This window comes from Megascapheus bottae, chromosome 4 (genome assembly GCF_031878675.1).
Source record: "Megascapheus bottae isolate mThoBot1 chromosome 4, mThoBot2.hap1, whole genome shotgun sequence".
Lineage (NCBI taxonomy): Eukaryota > Metazoa > Chordata > Mammalia > Rodentia > Geomyidae > Megascapheus > Megascapheus bottae.
Window position 1 is genome coordinate 24,106,792 of NC_143512.1, and position 6,987 is coordinate 24,113,778.

General features: G+C 35.5%; 1 non-coding gene across 1 annotated transcript; it reads left to right on the forward strand.

The window, feature by feature from the left end:
- The first annotated feature begins 2,027 nt into the window (after positions 1-2,027).
- Positions 2,028-2,132, forward strand: LOC150064162 (U6 spliceosomal RNA). The gene has a single exon (XR_016535358.1). It is a non-coding gene; the product is annotated as a U6 spliceosomal RNA (small nuclear RNA).
- The last annotated feature ends 4,855 nt before the right edge of the window (positions 2,133-6,987 follow it).

Here is a 6,987-nt window from a genome sequence, read left to right on the forward strand (position 1 = left end):
CTCAAGAAATTTAGAGGCAAATATGTTTTCTGGAACTTAAATATAATTTAGTATCAGTCAAAGATAATGCTTCTGATTTTGTTCTGAGCAGCTGGAAGAAGGAGAACATCAAAGTAAGAGTTGGAAATATGAGTCTAGAACTCAAGAAAAAGGCAGTGCTAAATAATCAATATTGTGGAAGACATAATATGTCCTGTCTTGGTTTTTTACCTCAGTTAAATAGATTTCCTTTTCCAAATGTAGCACCTTCTGTGTTCACTGACCGATGGAGGAAATTATATGAAGACACAACCTTCATGGGCTTGTGAATGGGAGAATGGGAGAATTATGATGGAACCCATAAGTTCTTGACTTACTAGCCAGATCCCATGGGGTTTAATGAGAACCTTTCTTAAAATTTCACTTTCTGTTCTGCTCATTCTTTCTTATTTACTAGTTCATAAGCATTAGATTTTGTTTTGTTTTGTTTTGCTTTGCATTGACAGTTCTAGGTCTTGAACTCAGGGCCTGGGCACTGACCTTGAGCTTTCTCAAGGTCACTCTACCACTTGAGACACAGTAATACTTCCAGCTTTTTCTGTGTATGTGGTTCCGAGGAATCTTACCCAGTGATTCTTGCACGCCAGGCAAGCACTCTACCACTAGGCAACATTCCTCTTCTGTGTTTGTTCTTAACATAACCAATTTGTACAATTCTATGTCAGTGCCTGCTTCATGAGAATTCAACATGTAATTGGTATCAAAGGTGGAAGAGAAATTAAGTAATAAGATTCTACTTCTTGGAAATGGGGAAAACTATTTCATTAATCCTGGGACATAGAACACAGATATCTCCTGTGGTAAATTAGTATTGAATTGTTAGAAATATCATTCTTGAATGCAGATGATACACTGTTGCTATCCAACTGGTGTAGGAGAAATAGAAGTACAACATAGAATTGAATACCTATTGTTATGCACAATAACTCTTGCCCTAGAAAAAGACAATACAAATTTACTGCCAATTTATAGGCAATAAAAATAGTAGGTACACTAAAGGATCCCTCAGAAGTCTCATCCAGCTATCTTATTCTTTTGCACTTGAAAGGCACAGAAAGTTGAGAAACCAGGCCCTAAATAAAGTACATAAATAGTACAGTAGCTCAACTCCAACAAATATAAATCAAACAGAGTCTTTGATGAAGGAAAAGCAACAACAGGCAAATTTTAAATTGGAGAATTTGACATGTAGATGACTGCTTCTAAAAATAAATGTTCTTCTTTTTCTGAAACAGGATAATAGTCCATATCAACACAGATTTAATGACTATTGACTGATACAGCACAGCTAAACAGTGGCAGGCTCTACAAAGTTCATAGCTTGTAGTGTCTATGTAAAGTTGTTCACAGAGCTACAAGAAAGCAGGCTTGTTTTGGCATCCTTGCTAATTTGCTATAAAATCTGATTTTCATCTTATCTGTTAACTGGAGATAATAATACCCCATGGTGTCTGAAACTTAGATGTGCTAAGCTACAATAAATGATATAAAATAATTGAAATTATGGGAAAATTTTTGTAATGCAGTGAGATTTCTAGATATTGAAAATGTAAACATTTTGACTATTACAACAAAATGCACTGCAGTATCACTACAGAGTAGGTTATTTTTCCATAAAAAATTCCTACATGTATGTATTACTAAATATATTGTTTATTGTGCATCAGGTTTTTTTCTTGCCAGTCCTAGGGCTTGAACTCAGGGCACTGTCACTGAAATTCTTTTGCTCAAGGTTAGCACTTTACCACTTTAGCACTGAGGAATCTAACTCAGGACTTAATGCATCCCACTCAACCACTACGTCGTATCCCCAGTCCCTATTTCTCATAGTTTTAACCTCAATAAATAATTTTACCACCAGATTTTTCTCTTGCCATCGTGTTTGGGGTTATATTGATATTAATACATTAAACATTATTTTGAAACCTTCAGTATTATTTAACATTTTTACTGTATGAATATGTTACATGTTAAAATTTTTTTCTAATGCTCACTTGGGCAGTCCATATACTAAAATTGGAATAATACAGAGAAGATTAGCTGTGCCCCTGAGGAAAAATGACACACAGATTCATGAAATGTTCCATATTTTTCATTTATCTGTCTGCAAGGCTAAGAGAAGGCCCAGAAGTAGAGGGACAGAGTGAACAAATGCAGCAGTGGTACTCAGTAAACACTATGCCTGAAATGAACTATACAGCTTGTGGTGGGGGCTGGGGGGATGTAAGGAAAAAACTGGGAGAAGTAAGAGGTGGCATCATCCAAAGAGAAGGATACTCTTTACCTGACATGTAACTACAATTTCTCTGTATTATCACCTTTATAATAGCAATTTAAAAACTGAAAACTGAACATCTCTTATAATATTCAAAAAAAATTCTCATACTAAATCCTAACTCCAGGTCTCCAGATTCAAAGTTAGTTTTTCTGTATGGGTCAAGATGTCTCCAAATGCACACCTGCATATTTCAAAGAAAAAGAAGTTTTGTTAATTATAGGGTGACTCCTCAGGTAAACACTTTTCTACCACACAGGTATTTAAATCTATTTGCTGCAAAGGAGCCGGGGTACTTTAGGAAGAACCTGCACGGAAAGTAACAAGGATCCTGACTGTTGTAAATGACAGTGATTACAGATCTAAATGCAGTGTTGTTACTTTCGGCTCATCAATCTTTCAAGAGCTCATTTTTAATCTCATTAATTGTATTATTTGATTCTTAAATTTTAGGGCTCATAGTGGACAAAAGATTAACTTTTTCTTATTCATTATTAGATTCGTGGTTGACACATCTGTAACAAAGAAAAATGTACAAGTTTATATGAATGCTTTTGCTCCATGTTTTGCATGATTTATGAGCCTTCGGAAATGAAAACATTAAGAAAGAGGAAACTTGTATAGTTTTATGGTTAAGTTTGATAGAAGAGTGGTCAGCCATGAGGAAATATGGTTATATAATGGAGTATGATCTAATACTGAAGAGTTGAGATATGGTGGGACTTGAACAATTTGTTTAGATTTTTTTTCCCTGTCTCAGTAACTCAATAGTGAACATGCTCCTTAGCTTTTGATAGAAATAGGATATATCCTGATGAGGATCATCTAGAATGAAAGGAAGAAAATGTAGGGTAGTCTTTCTATATCTTTTAGTCTACTTCAAGGAAGAGGAAAAAAATGATAGGGGCCTTCCTGTATCTACCATTTTGTCAAATGTGAAGATGATATATTGCTGTATTGGATAGTATCATGTCCTGAACTTCATCAAAGGTAAGCAGTATGTTGTTTTTATTGTTTCTTTCTTTTTCTTTTCTTTTTTCAAATTCTTAAATGCATGATATACTTGCTATTGCTTCTGGCCTATTTCTCTCCATCACCATGACCTTTCTCTTTCTAACTCATTTCTACTAAATAGATTGGCTAATATCTATTTATAATTTGAGTCTCAGCTCAGATATTAGCCTATTTTCCCACTCTTAAAATACTGTCTAAACTTTATTATTATTCCTAAGGGTTTTTTGATAAATATTTTATTTTATTTTATTATTGTAATTAATATAAGGGTTGCATGATATTTGCCAGATAGAAGGTGCATTAATTCACATACATTGATACCCTTTCTCATGTCTTGGTCCCCATTACCCTCCTCCCCATCCCCCCCATGTTGTTTTCCCCCTTCCCTATCCAATTTCAAATAACCAAATACAAATATATCTGATATATCACATAACAAAGTGAGATACTGTAACAATATGAGATAACCAAGGGACAGCAAAAGAGCTGAGAGATAACATAGTACCTTAAGGACAACAATCATTCATTATATGGCTTATGTTTATATATCCTAGAGGTCCTTTCATTTAGCGTCATACTATATGGCCTTATGTATCAAGGTTTTGCTCTATTGCAAATCTCTACTAGGATTATGACAAATGAGGGAAACCATTGAGCCTAAGTTCCTTTGAATCTGGCTTTCTTCACTTAATATGATTTTTTTCTAAGTCTTTCCATTTCCTAACAAATGGGGTGATGTCGTTCTTTCTGACAGCAGCATGGGTTTTTTTTCATAGGATTTGAACTCGGGGCCTGGGTGCTACCCCCGAGCTTTTTGCTCAAGGCCAATGCTCTATCACTTTGAGTCAGAGTTCTACTACTGCTTTTTGAGTGGCTAATTAAAGATGAGAATCTCACTGGGACTTTTCTACCTGGGCTGGCTTTGAACAACGGTTTTCAGATCTCAGACCCCTGAGTAGCTAGAATTTCAAGCATGAACCACTAGAGCTTGTTGATTGCTAATTTTTTTTGTCTCTTTCTTTTTTCATACTGGGGATCAAACCCAGGATGTTGCACGTGCTAGGGAAACGTTTTTGCCTCTGAGCTATATGCCAGCCCCAACTGCTAATTTTTGATTGTTTTGGAATTTAGTTTCCATTTTATCAGTTCACATTCATGTGAGTAGATAGTTTATCACTATACCTAGCACACAGTAAGTCCTTGATACTTTTCACTGGATGAATTATTTAATGATTTTGTTATATTGACTCCAAAATACAAGTGTCACACACATTTAATAATTTGACATCTCTCAATCTGAGTGCTCCTTAACATTGGTGATACTGACAGAATAATGGGAAAGTTTATATATATTTATTACATCTGAGGATTTGATTCTACAAAAATTATGGTAATGGGTGATTAAGATGACTGAAGATTGAAATTATCTTTTCTCATTTCTTTTGACATTTAATAAATAGTAAGAAGAATAATCATGTGAAGATGTGCTAATAACTATAAAGTAGTATTGATTAGATTCTTTCTGTCACCTTTGAGTTCTCAAAGCAAGTTATGAATATTTCTTTCATGCAACATTAGCTTGTTTGAATATTATAAATTGTCACACTCCAAAATTTAATCAGAAGGAACTCAACATACTTGATGAAAAGCATTATCTGTAAATAATATCAAATTGCAAAGAAAATCTTAGTAGCTGAGACTGAAAATCTGGTTAGCGTTATCCAACTAATAATTAAAAGTTTTAGAGACTTTACACATAGAAGGTTGTTGTTCTTCCTATATAAAAAATACAGAACTCCTATGTTGTAAAATATTTGGAAAAATAATAAGATCAGTCTCCAATGTTTCAATCTATTTTTTAATTTTTTATTGTTGGGTAATATATATTGCCAGATGGTAGGTGCATTACTTCTCAGACACTGATATCCCTTCTCACGTTTTTGTCCCCATTTCTCTTCCTCCTCTCCCTCCCAATCATCTTGTTTTCCCTCCTTCCCTTTCCTATTTCAAATTAACAAATAAAATTCAATTAGCACATTACTGTAAAAGTAATTTCCTAATCTGCAATCTCACATTGATGAGGACCATTAGGCAATACTGAAAAAGTACAATTTAAATCTGTATTCTTGGGAAGGGGCATCAATATTTAAGAAGTAATGTACCCACTACTTGAGAAGTATAACTGTAGCTTCTTTATATATTACCCCACCAATAAAATACAATAAAAATTAAAAAAACAAATCTACATTCAATTATTTTCAATTATAAGTAAGAAACTAAATATATATATGCATGTGTGTTTATGTATTTACATCATTACTTCTGAAATTGATATTGCAGGCTCTTTTTGCAGTTCTGCCAGGAGATAAAGGCCCCTACCAATACCTTATTAGGTGATTCACAGCTCATTGGGTAGGAAGTGCAGGTTTTCTGACTCTGAGCTATTACTTCCATATGATTGTCCCCATTTTTGGTCTCAGGTCCAGATCCAGTTGTGGGTAAAATTCCTGATGACATGAGCATGGCTTCCATAGTCTTCTTATCAGTATCCTGTGTAAGAAAGCCATGATTTTCAACATTAAAAAAACTCTGAATCTAATTTATACCATCAACTACTTTGCTTGAATTTCATTTTCCTTCATTTGCAATATCTATGTTTTCAATATAATTGGATTGGTGACAACATGCCTTAACATGCCTGAGCTGAACACTCAGGGAATAGCTTTGTTTTGAACTCACGGCAAAAAAATGAGAAAATCTTGTGCACCACAGGTGACTCACTTAGGAGGTGAGCTCTAAGTATCACAGTTTGAAGCCAGGCTGGGCAAATAAATCTGTGAGACTCGCCTTGTTATCTGATATATTGTATATATGCATATTTTGTTATTTTAAATTGGATAGGGAAGGGGGGAAAACAAGATGAGAGGTGGTGGTGGGGGAGGGAAATGGGGACCAAGACATGATAAAGGGTATCAATGTATGTGCACCTTCTATCTGGTGAATACAATGTAACCCTTCTATACCGAAAAAAATTTCGTGAGACTGATCTCTAATAAACCACTCAGAAAAAGCCAGGAGGGGTGCTATGGATCAAGTGGTAGAGCACAAAGAGGCTCAAGGACTGCACTCAGGCCCTAAATTCAAGACCCAGGACTGGGAGAGAGAGAGAGAGGAAGAAAAGGAGAGAGGGAGGAGGAGATAGAGAAACAGAGGAAGAGAGAGGGAAAGAAGGGGGAGGGAGACTCAAATAAAAAATAGTAAAAAAATGCATAAATCCAAATAAATTATTTAGAGTAAAAGTTTCAACCTTGCCATCTCACTTAAACAGGGCAATCCTAACTGAGGCTACAAGTGACATTCAGGGCTCTGAGCCCAACCACCTACTATCCTCCTCTACTCCAGGACAGCCACACTGGCTGCCCTGTCCTCTCACCCACCAGGCCCAGTTCCACACAGAGCATTAAATGTTCTATCCACCCCTGGAGTTTTGTCCAGTGTGGCCAGCTCATGTCTCGCTTCCTCATCTCCTGTACACTTGTCTGCTTTCATCATCTCACTGAGCTTGTCCTAACTACACTACATTAAATTTAGACCCAGTTTTTCTCTCCTGCATCATTTTCCCTTTAACACTCATGATGAGCTAACAACTATGTGTTACT